This window comes from Anarrhichthys ocellatus, unplaced genomic scaffold (assembly GCF_004355925.1).
Source record: "Anarrhichthys ocellatus isolate YVR2014 unplaced genomic scaffold, GSC_Weel_1.0 scaffold27, whole genome shotgun sequence".
Lineage (NCBI taxonomy): Eukaryota > Metazoa > Chordata > Actinopteri > Perciformes > Anarhichadidae > Anarrhichthys > Anarrhichthys ocellatus.
Window position 1 is genome coordinate 3,786,275 of NW_022280057.1, and position 10,617 is coordinate 3,796,891.

Sequence of the window (10,617 nt, forward strand, 5' to 3'; positions counted from 1 at the left end):
TGTGTGTGTGTGTGTGTGTGTGTGTGTGTGTGTGTGTGTGTGTGTGTACACGACGCCTCTGCAACTAACTTTGCATTAAAACCTTTTTTCAAATTGATTAAATGCAAATTTGCTTAGCTCTACTGAGCTGCATTTTCACTCGCAAAAGTTTTATTCCTCATTTCCATTCCAGCACTCTCAGCCGCCGCCGTGTTTATCGCGTTTGACATTAAAAGCCATTCACTTTTTCCCGCAGAGAGTTAAAATTTAATTGAAAAACTTGACATATACTGTAAGTTCTCTCAGTAGTTTTTGTGAAGTGTTCCTTTCTTTTCCAGTGGAGCAAAGTCCATGAGAGTAAATGCAGCGGCAAAGTCTGCTGATAAATCTTTCAGGCTAGACTGTAAAAAACTGTCCCTAAAATTAAGCCGCGCACCGTCAAGTGATAAAGAATATTCTGGTCCTATCGCAGTCTTTAGAGCTTGAACTACTTGTCATCGTCACAATTTCTGCTTGCTGAGAGAGAGAGAGAGAGTGTGTGTGAGATTATGCGATTAGTCAGAACTAACACCGTTTCACATCTTTGTTTGGATGTGTTGACAAGATTACATACGTGTATTTCTGCATGATTACACCTTTTCACAGCTACACCTGCTTGTGCCAGAATAAGACAGCGCACATGAACCTGGTTCTGTGAATATGTGTGTGTGTGTGTGTGTGTGTGTGTGTGGGGTGCAACGTCTGGAGGGGCGGTGTGCGAGTGCCGTACTTTTGCATGTGATTTGAGTGCAGGTGTGCGACATGTTTGTGTGCACATGAGATAGGGTCTCCCAGGTTTCCCTCTGCAGGTCAGAGATAAAGCTGTTGGTTGGCGCTGGAAACTCACTCACCGTGGCAACAGCTGAGAGATACAAGATTAGAGCCAATAGTTTTTCTGGCCTGCAGGTGCAGACAGGATGTGTGTGAGAGCGAGTGTCTGTAGACTACACCGTACCTTCCTGACAGATAAGAAACCTAGAAAGAGGGCTGGACGGATGAGGGGAAGGACAGCAGGGGCGGTGTGTTGATAGACAGGAAGGAGAACGTGTAGGTGCAGCAACACTTTGTCTCACCTACAGATTCCACTGAATGCGTCATTTTACCGTCATTGTGACGTCGGCTTTTAAAAGGGACCAAGGACGAGAGTTTTTATCAGAGAATCCAAGCACAAACAAGCCGGTTATGACTCACGGGAGACTAGGAAAGCTTTGTGATATTCACAGGATTAACTCGCTGATCAGAGCCTAATAATGAACTTTGGATGTGTAGTCGATAAGAAGATCCAAGTTTAAAGTCAAATGAGGTATAGACATCATCACAAACGCGTCATATTCGTGAATACATAAGACAACGCTGATCATAAAATCAGCCCCTTCTGCAACACCTGAATTTGTCTGAAGAAACAGTAAAACAAGGTGCTTTATTTAAAATGCACCAATCGAATAGTGACAATGAAGCAGGCAAATATGAACTTCAAACCAACTTCGTCTCATAACTGGTGATTATCAAACTGACTTCAGCCTGGATACGGTCTGATTAATTATTGCAAAGTGAACGTTCAACAATCAGTCATTAAATATGAGGCCTTTGCTGCGTTTTCCCTGAAGCCTAAAGAGTATAATATTACATTTCATAAAAATGTAACTTCTAACACTAAAGGAGGTGCTCTTTATTTCAGCTGAGGTGCATGTCTAATAAAACACTGTGAGGGAAAATGCAACTGTTTGCCATATTTATTTAAACATAAAAAACACTAAATCAATAAACACTAACATTCACATATTTTGAATTGTGTTGCTTCAGGGGAAATACAGTAAGCATGAAATCACAATTTTAATTGACTGTTTCTTTTCCTCCTTTTCTGTTGTTTCACTCACTCACATTTGCATCATGCTTCTGTGAAGCGGTTTGTTTTGGGAACGTGGAAAGTTTTTCTGAGTGTTAACGTTTTGTCCTCGGGATCTCTTCATAGCTTCTTATAACACGCAGTACTTCTCGACTGCCTGACAGATGTTTGATGTTTGCCTCGTTGGTTCCTCCTGGTGCTTGAGTTGTCAAGTGATGGCGCCTCGCTGCCTCGCTCCAGTTGTTTTAGTGGCACAAACTGCTGTTGTGAACGCGTTACAACATTTAAATGTCTTGTGCTTGAAGACAACTCCAATTTTTCACATCTAGTTTCCAAATAATTCAATTTATTATCAATAAATCTGTTGGTTATTTCCTTGTTAATTGATTATTAGTTTGTCCTGTAAAATGTACATGTATTGTAATATGTATTATCTTTTTAGAGCTGCAATAATACATCTTATTGATCGATTAGTTGAATTAATGGGCAACTATTTTCATAGTTTAATTGTTTCAGTCATTTTTCAAGCAAAAATACCAAACATTCTCTGATTCAAGCTTCTCTGATGTGAGGATTTACACATTTTCTTCGTCATATGTAACAATCAATTAAATGTCTTTAGGTTGTGAATGTTAGCGGAGGTGGCACGCCTGACATTATGTCACTTTGTATAAAATGTAAAGACTGACTGATCTGAAACCAATCAATGGTTAAAAAGTTGAATTGAACACATCAGTGCAGCAGAAACCTTCCAACGTCAACTTAGTGTTTCATTATTAGGATGCTCTTCATGAGGATGGGTGTGTAGGATAAGCATCAATAATTGAACATCAGTGTTTTTTGAGCTTGGATGCTTCCTTCGTGTGCAATATACATCCAACCCAGCGGAGGAGCATCTTTTATTGATTCCAGAGGAGTCTGTGGTGGATGATGACCAATAGCTGTAGTGGGGTTTGGGGGTTATAGAGGATGAAGATGATGAAGGATCCGCAGCCTTGGGATGGCATGGATGAGTGCAGACAGACATCGACTAGAACAGCTGGAGGAGAAAGGTGACAGAGAGGTGCTCAGTGATCGTGTTTGGTGATTTTAAGAGGATAAAACAGGCGAACTCTCGGTTCTGCAGGTAGAACCCCCTCACAGGAGCATTACCCTACGGTGGCACAGCGTCACACTCCTTCTGCAAGGCTTCACTGATTCGGTGCTGGCTTTGTCAATGGAGCTTAGCGCCCCGCTCGGCGCCAAAATCAGCCTGGCAGACATCCGTTTGTATGTGTATGGAAGATTGTCAGGCCTGACTTGTTGTAAATTGCTTCAGAGCAGCTAAAATTGTTTTTTTCAGATCTCACCTTAGCTGCATTCTCCTCATTTGACGGGAGTAATAGGGGACATAGTGTGGAAATCTTTGCATGCTCAACCACTTTATAAGGGATTTTCCAGCATCAGGCCAAGGATTAAGTGATTTTTGTCACAGATCTACTTTGAATGCCTCAGTATCTACTCCATTCTCAGTGCTTAAGCTGTTGATAGTCTGTTTTAAGTATGCACATCATGTAGCACTTATTAGAGAATAATCAAGTTGTAGCCAGCTGTAGCATTTTTTCCCCCTCCCGCCTGAGGAATTAATGTTTTCAAGGCTGCATTTCAGACGGCTGCCACTTTTTCATCAAGTCACTTATACAAGGTTTCAATCAAGAGGGACGTGTTGTTGTGATCCACCCAGCCTCCCCGGTGGTAACGGGGGTCAGAGGAGGTGATGGAAAGCCCAGGACGGAGACTGTTGAGGTCCCACAGGCTCCCTGTGACTCTTTGTGCTGCCGTTACCATACATCTGCCCTCGAGCTCTTGTCAGCTCCTCTTAGGTCAGGCTCATATTACAAGATGCAAAATGTCACACTAAGTTTGCTATCGCACACAGATATTTCACGTGTGTGTGTGTGCACTCTGAGAAAACCTCAAAACAGATATTATAAAAAGAGTGAGTGTGTGTGTGTGTGTGTGTGTGGGTGTGTGTGTGTGTGGGTGGATGCACAATGAGTTCTTAAATTAAAGGAAGATGAAATATAACTTTCTACCTCCTCTCAGCCGACCTTTCTGCTTCTGTAAGAATTCATTTAGAGTTGTATTGTTTACCCGAAAGTCAATTGTGTTCACATGCTGCTGCTATGAAGCAGAACGGGTCACAGATCCCTCATGAACTGCACTGCTTCTCCCTGCCGTGGTAACAGTACTTCCTTAGCTCTAGTTCCTATAGAAGTATCCCCACTGCGCTGACTTTGTGTTTTGTGAAGCAGCGCTAATGGACATGTTCTCACGATATGCCTGTCAACTGTCCGCACACACATGCACTTATGGAGGCAAATTGGCTTTGCTGATGCTGCCTCAGTTTTCAGAGTAAATACGATGTGCTGTCAAAACTTAGCCCTGCCATGATCACCTCACCGCTCTACCAGCCACTAAAAAATACAGCGGTGGGCATCGAGCAGCGTGTGATGTTAACCCGTTTTTATCTTTAGTGGAAAGAGGATTTGCTCTGCAAAATCCAATAACGGAGTGCGTGGGGAAAATCCATCTGAGTGAGATCTGTATGGATTTTAATCAGCGGGGTCAACAGTAAGCAGTGATAGGCAGGGACCACTACTTATGGAGTACCACAAAGAATACTAAAAAGGTCATATAGATTATGAAAAATGTTTTTTTTATTGTGAAATGTATGTCTTTGTGAAAGGGAGCAGCTGGCTTTTAGTGCAGAATTAGATCGTTCTCAAATTGAGAACATTTATATTAGCCAGTAGGCCTTTACAGTTGTTTTCATTGTTGCTTATACAATTAAAAAATGTTCAGGTACACAATTATTAAAAGAAAAATGTACTTAACATGTCATTATAGTCTTATAGTATCATGTAAGATTGTACTATTATTATTATGTTAACATTTAAATGTTGTTGCTGGATGAGTTGAAGCTAATTTTAACTATACTCTCAATAATGTTGGGTATTTTAATCTATAACAATGTACCATATTTTATAAGTTAATGATCTTTTTTGTTTGTAAAATCATGACCTTTAAAGGAGCTTTTATAAAGGTTCCACCTGGAACCCTTTCAGAGGGTTTTACCTAGAACCCAACATAAAGGGTTCTACATAGAATAAAACCATCTGTGAAAGGTTCCACCCTGTGAGAGGTTCTACAGAGAACCCTTCTATGGTGTGATGGTTCCACCTTGAACCCTCTCTGGAAGTTCAATATCCAAACACTTTCTACCTTCTAAGCGTACCAACACACACAAAATGGAAATGTGCACACAATTCTGAAACATAGTATACAATGGAGAAACACTGTAATACAGCACTTTTTCGTCACGCGGACACCCAGTCCATAATACTCCAAATGCATAAATATTGCAATTCTTTAATGAGTGGGCCGTGGGCTCGATCATCATTGTGTTATCTCCTCAGGCAAATGAAAGTGACTTAATTAATTTAAATGAAAATCTTCGAGGTTGCCACTTTAAGTACAGTGAATAAGTAAATAGAAGTAGGCAGGCAGGTGGAACAGGAGGGCCTGATGCTAAAACAAAAGTCCAATCTGTTCCCTAAGTGGCCTTTAATTAATGATTGAGCTGATGACGGGAATGAGGGGCAGGTAAAGATCAGGTGAGTGGAGAAGGATGGGAAACAAGCAAACAGGCAATGGGTAAGATAACAGATATTAGGAACTGGTATGACGGCTGTCAAACTGCTTCATTTATCTAAAAAACAATATTCAGTTCACTATCGTGTCAGACAAAGAAAAGCTGGAAACTGTCACATTTCAGAGCCTGGAAACAGACATTTTGGGGTATTATCTAAACTGTAACCAATTAATCAAATGAAAGAGTAATCCATTAATACGTGCTTAAAGGCTTGAGTCTGCAGCAAAGTCGCTTTACTTCTGTAGTGTAGAACCACTGGGCGTCATCTTTGATTCACAGCCACAGACGGCAGTGACGGGACCTTTAAGTTACTGCATTTAATGTGTAATCAAAGCTACTCTCTCAACCACTAATGCACTTCAGTGTAATATTTTTCTTCTGTAGTGAAGACTGGACTTTAAGGACGCTGTGCATATTAAAAAAAAGTTTCTTTAAAGACCCGTTAGTGTAGAATAAATAAAAAGGAAATTTAATATTAATAGAATAGCCTGTCACTGAAGAGACGTGCTTTCTATAATTACCTTGGTCCCTGTACAGTAATATTGCTTCTGAAGAGAGCTCATATCTAAGCTATAGTAATCTTCCTCTCCGTTTGTTTTGAGGTTTTTCACTTAATCCTCCTTATGATTTAAAAATACATAACGAATGAACAGAAAATTGCTCACTTTTCTTGGTAAATGAAAGGCTGTAGGCGTATTTAATATCTTAAAGGCTTGAAACAATCTAAGGAATCAGGGTCTATATGCTTCAAATTCACTTTAAAAAGTACACAAAACTGTTTGACTGACGCGTAATTTAATGTTCAGCTGTAGATTTCTGCAGGTTTTTTTAAGCACGTATTTGAGGTTTCTTAACACGCACACTACAAACCCTGATCTTTTCCGAGCTTAAATCTTAGGCGCTTGTATCTCAGACTTTTCATCACTGCGCTGAAGTCACGTTATGTCCACTCTGTCCTCTTGTGTCTGTGTCTTTGCCGCGGGCCACGTTTGGAGGCTGCAGTGACTCTGAATTGGCCGCAGCATGAATTTCGCCCGAGTTTTTCCAGTCTAGATCTGTCAGAGTTAATTACGTTACAACTGTCAGAAAGACCACTTTACTGGTCATTTGGGCAGCAACATTAATGCTCTCTGTGTGCTGAAAAATTTGAGCTTTCAAGGTTCAGTGCCCGAATGATGTCCAGTTTGTGTCTCAATTTTGAGTGGGAGGACGGAGGAAAAGCTACGATTCTTTACGGTACATCTCCAGAGTTTCGTCCTCTCCCATCCCCGTTCTTTTTCTTTACCGCTTCCATTAAGACATCATCGCAGGGATGTGACCCGAGAGGAGTGAGACATTGGCATTAGACAAACGGGCCTCAGTTTACAGCTTCAGATTGATTTACACACTGACATTGAGAAGTTAACATACCCTTGGAGAGTTAATCCCTAATGTTGTCCGGGTCAGTAAATAAACGGAGAAAGAAAAGCCAAACTGGAGGAGTTTGCAGAAAAGCTCATTCGTGCTAATTATTTCTCTCCCACCCCTCCCTTGTTAAAAGCTTTCCCACCCCTCCAATCAATTGCCACTTTAGTGAGCAGGAAGGGATGGAGGAAGTGCGAGCGTCATTAGCCTGATTGGGCCGATGTGGGAGACTGAAGGAGATGGAGTGAGTGAGGGAGTAAAAGAGGAAAAGGAGTCAGCTCGATCATCAGCACTTGGCCCATCAGAGCTTCTGTCATCAGGACAAGTGCTACGATCAAACGTGTTGCTTTGTGGTACACCGTTGTGACTCCTTCTAGGCCCGGGAGAGGATCCTCCGTATGGGAAGCTGTTGCTGGATTTACTTTAGCCATCTTGCTCCCTCTACGGTAAAGACGGTCCATCTCAAAGCTGGACCGACGAGGGATTTCACCTGAAATAGATCGTCCAAAAGTGTACACAGAAATGTTTACATCTGTTCTGAATGACCGCCCTGGCTGCAGACCTGAATCTCAAGTTAGTTCTTGCTCCTACCAACTGCCACAATAGCTTCCATGTCGACTGGACTGACAGATTCGTCGCTTGCTCTTGATTGGTTAGAGCATAACCTCACCTAACAAGAAATTGGCTAACATAAGCACGAAGTCAGGCTGAATGAAGAAAGTGCAGCAGCAGTTCGGTCTGATTATCAGGCTACCGACACACTTCCTGTCGGCATCCCACTGCCCTCCTGATCTCTGTCCAACCCTGCGTCTTTTTGTGACTTTGTTGTTGATGCACATTACATTTGCTACAACAACACACACTTATGGACAGTCTGTCCTCAAAGGCACAAAAAGCAACTTATATTGTGAGGCATGAGAAAACAGTGTTAAGAGTTCAAATCCTACTTAGCGTTACCACTGGGGCTGCACAATCAATCAAGATTTTATTTAAATCATACTTTGGCTTACTGCAATTATCATATCATGTCCTGGCCTATACATGTCATTTTCTACAGACTTGATAAAACATCCTTTTTTGGATCAGATCGCCGCAAAAATCCCACCATAATCATTTTAATATGATCTTCCACGTTTGTCCCTGCAGTGCTTTAGAAAAATTCAAATCGGTGTGTTTCAGATGCTGTCAGACGAGCCGACAGGCGCTTCATTTCACGTTCAAAATGTCTGGCTAAATGTGACCGGTCCTCCGAGGTTGTGACAGCGTGACAATAATGTGCAGTTTGTAAAGCGGCCAACTGTCAGATGTGTATGTCTTCCCTTGTGTGGGGCAGAGTTCAATTTTCTGTGCTGTCTCACTTAATGCAGTCCTCAGTGTAGCAATAATCGTTTGCATTCCCAGTTCTTTATGGCAATAATAGTGCACCTTTTTCCAAATATTGGCTTTTAGTGCCAGTAATCAGCCGAGCATTAAGTCTTTGGCTGTGCCTCCAAAGTCCTCGTCTCCTTGGCTGCTCGGGTCGAATACAAGAAGCAAGTTAAGTGCGTCCACAATCACCTGATAAATGGCTGTTTTTAATGAGTTTATCAACCCTTGAGGATTGATGTTATTCATTTAGACTTTTGGTTTTTGAATCCAAAATCTGTTTCAGTGAACCGGCCGTGCAAGCGATGTTGACTAGAACTGAGACACACAAGACGGAATGAGAAGAAATTAGATGTGGAAATTAAAAGCACATTGGGGGAAGATTATCCTCATTGTGGGCAGTGTTATTTTAATAATAAAGTGTAATGTAGCCTGACAAAAAGCTGCCACTTTCTCTCATCTTAGCAATCATAGCTTAGTGAGCAAAGTACAAAGGGCGTATCATTGGAACCTCCAAAAGGGGCTTTAATCTAACCCAGAGTCCTCTTCCCTTCTCTCCACCAGCAAATACATGGGCCCCGGCATTGTCTGCTCACATGTCCTCATCAGACGATGCTTTTGTCACATAATCACACACCCGACAGTGTGTACAGCGAGTACACACTGCACTGAATTACCATCTTGTAATTGCGATCTATCAGACATTGTTGTGAAGTGGTGCCCGATGAGCATGTTGCCGGCCCGGCTGCATTATCAGAGCTTCGGAAATGACAAGACTATTTATAGGGACTGTTTATCCACTTATCCTGTTGTTGCCATTGTCCATGGGTGAGACCCAGCCCATCGGAGAGGTTGATCAATCAGCGCATCGGTTTGTACAGTATCTGATGTTTGCTGAAAGCGGACGGTGAAGTGGTGGATGTAGTGCATGGAGGTAACATAGTGAGTGTTTCCAACGTCGTGTTCAGCTTCTCAGTATGTTATAAGTCCTGTGAAGAGAGAATGAACATGTGGTTGTAGCTTTTAATGCACAGTACATTTTACTGTCGCCCATTTACCTGACTTATATCCTAGCTACAGATTTATTGAGCTGTGAAACTGGTAATTCGTTCAACTAGTGCCATTTTAATTAAATTATTTTAGTTAAAGCATGATATTTTGTTTTGTAAATCCCCTGGTAAGCATTTCTTTTTACACCAACAAGAATATTTTAATTCACTTTTAACACCCTGATGATTAAAAATGAAGAATATTAATCCCTGAAATTACAATTTGTTGTTTGGTTCCTGTTGTATATGAAGTAAACTGAAAGCAAAGTGCAGGTGAATTTCTGTCATAAAAATTCAAGGACACCGAGATGCATTGAGATACAAAGGACACCTCAATCTCAGTAACGTCGAGCAGTGAAAGGATTTATTACACCCTTTACTCTCTGTGTCTTCTGCAAGATCAACAGCATGTGATGGGTTCCTTGTCTCCTCATGCATGAGCCAGCCGCGTGTGTGTGTGTGTGGGTGTGGTTAATCTTTGCACTTCATAGTGTGGGTGTGAGTATTGTGTGTCGGTCTCAAAGTTTTATTAAAGGTTAAAGTTAATATTATATTAAAAATCCAGATTTCACATGTTTATGATGAGAAAGTTCTGCAAAGTTGAAGGCTGGTGTTTTTCTATATTTGTATTTATTGCCTACAAATCCCATGAAACGACCAAAACCAACAGAATGCCATTGTGTCTCTTTTTGACTTTCAACCTGTGGATGTCACTTTGCTCTGAGCCTTTTCATTCATACTCGAGACATCAGTCCTTTAAAACCAATGTATACTTTAATTATTGAAAAGGCCAAATCATTTCAGAAAAAAGATGGTCATGTAGTTTTTAGGCAATGATATTTTTCACATACTTTAAACACATTACATGCACAAATATTTTTGATGAAGATACCTTCTCTTGTTTTTTTAAAGAATCGTGGGGTAATTACTGATCGGGACATTTTGCATTTGAAAAGTAAAGTTAATGCTTTTTGGTGGGAAAAACTATGCAATGCAGACTGTTTCTACATTTCCTCAAACATACACAATTTCAGCATTTTTCTACTGTAATTTATTTCTTTATTGGCCAACACATTCGCTGATACGATACATCTCCAAAAACCTGATCCAACCTAATATCAGCCAACATTTTGTTCTTCATCTTTTTCTTTTATTAGTATTTTTTTGGGCACGGTTTGCCTTTATTGCCAGGTTCACAGTTGAAAGATAACCGGAAATGAAGGGATCGAGATGAGATCCAA

General features: G+C 41.0%; 1 protein-coding gene across 1 annotated transcript in view; it reads left to right on the plus strand.

Annotated features, from left to right (window-relative positions):
• LOC116391705 (ADP-ribose glycohydrolase MACROD1-like) overlaps nucleotides 1-10,617 on the plus strand; it is a 33,207-nt gene that overhangs the window by 5,874 nt on the left and 16,716 nt on the right. The gene's annotated exons all lie outside the window — the stretch shown is intronic.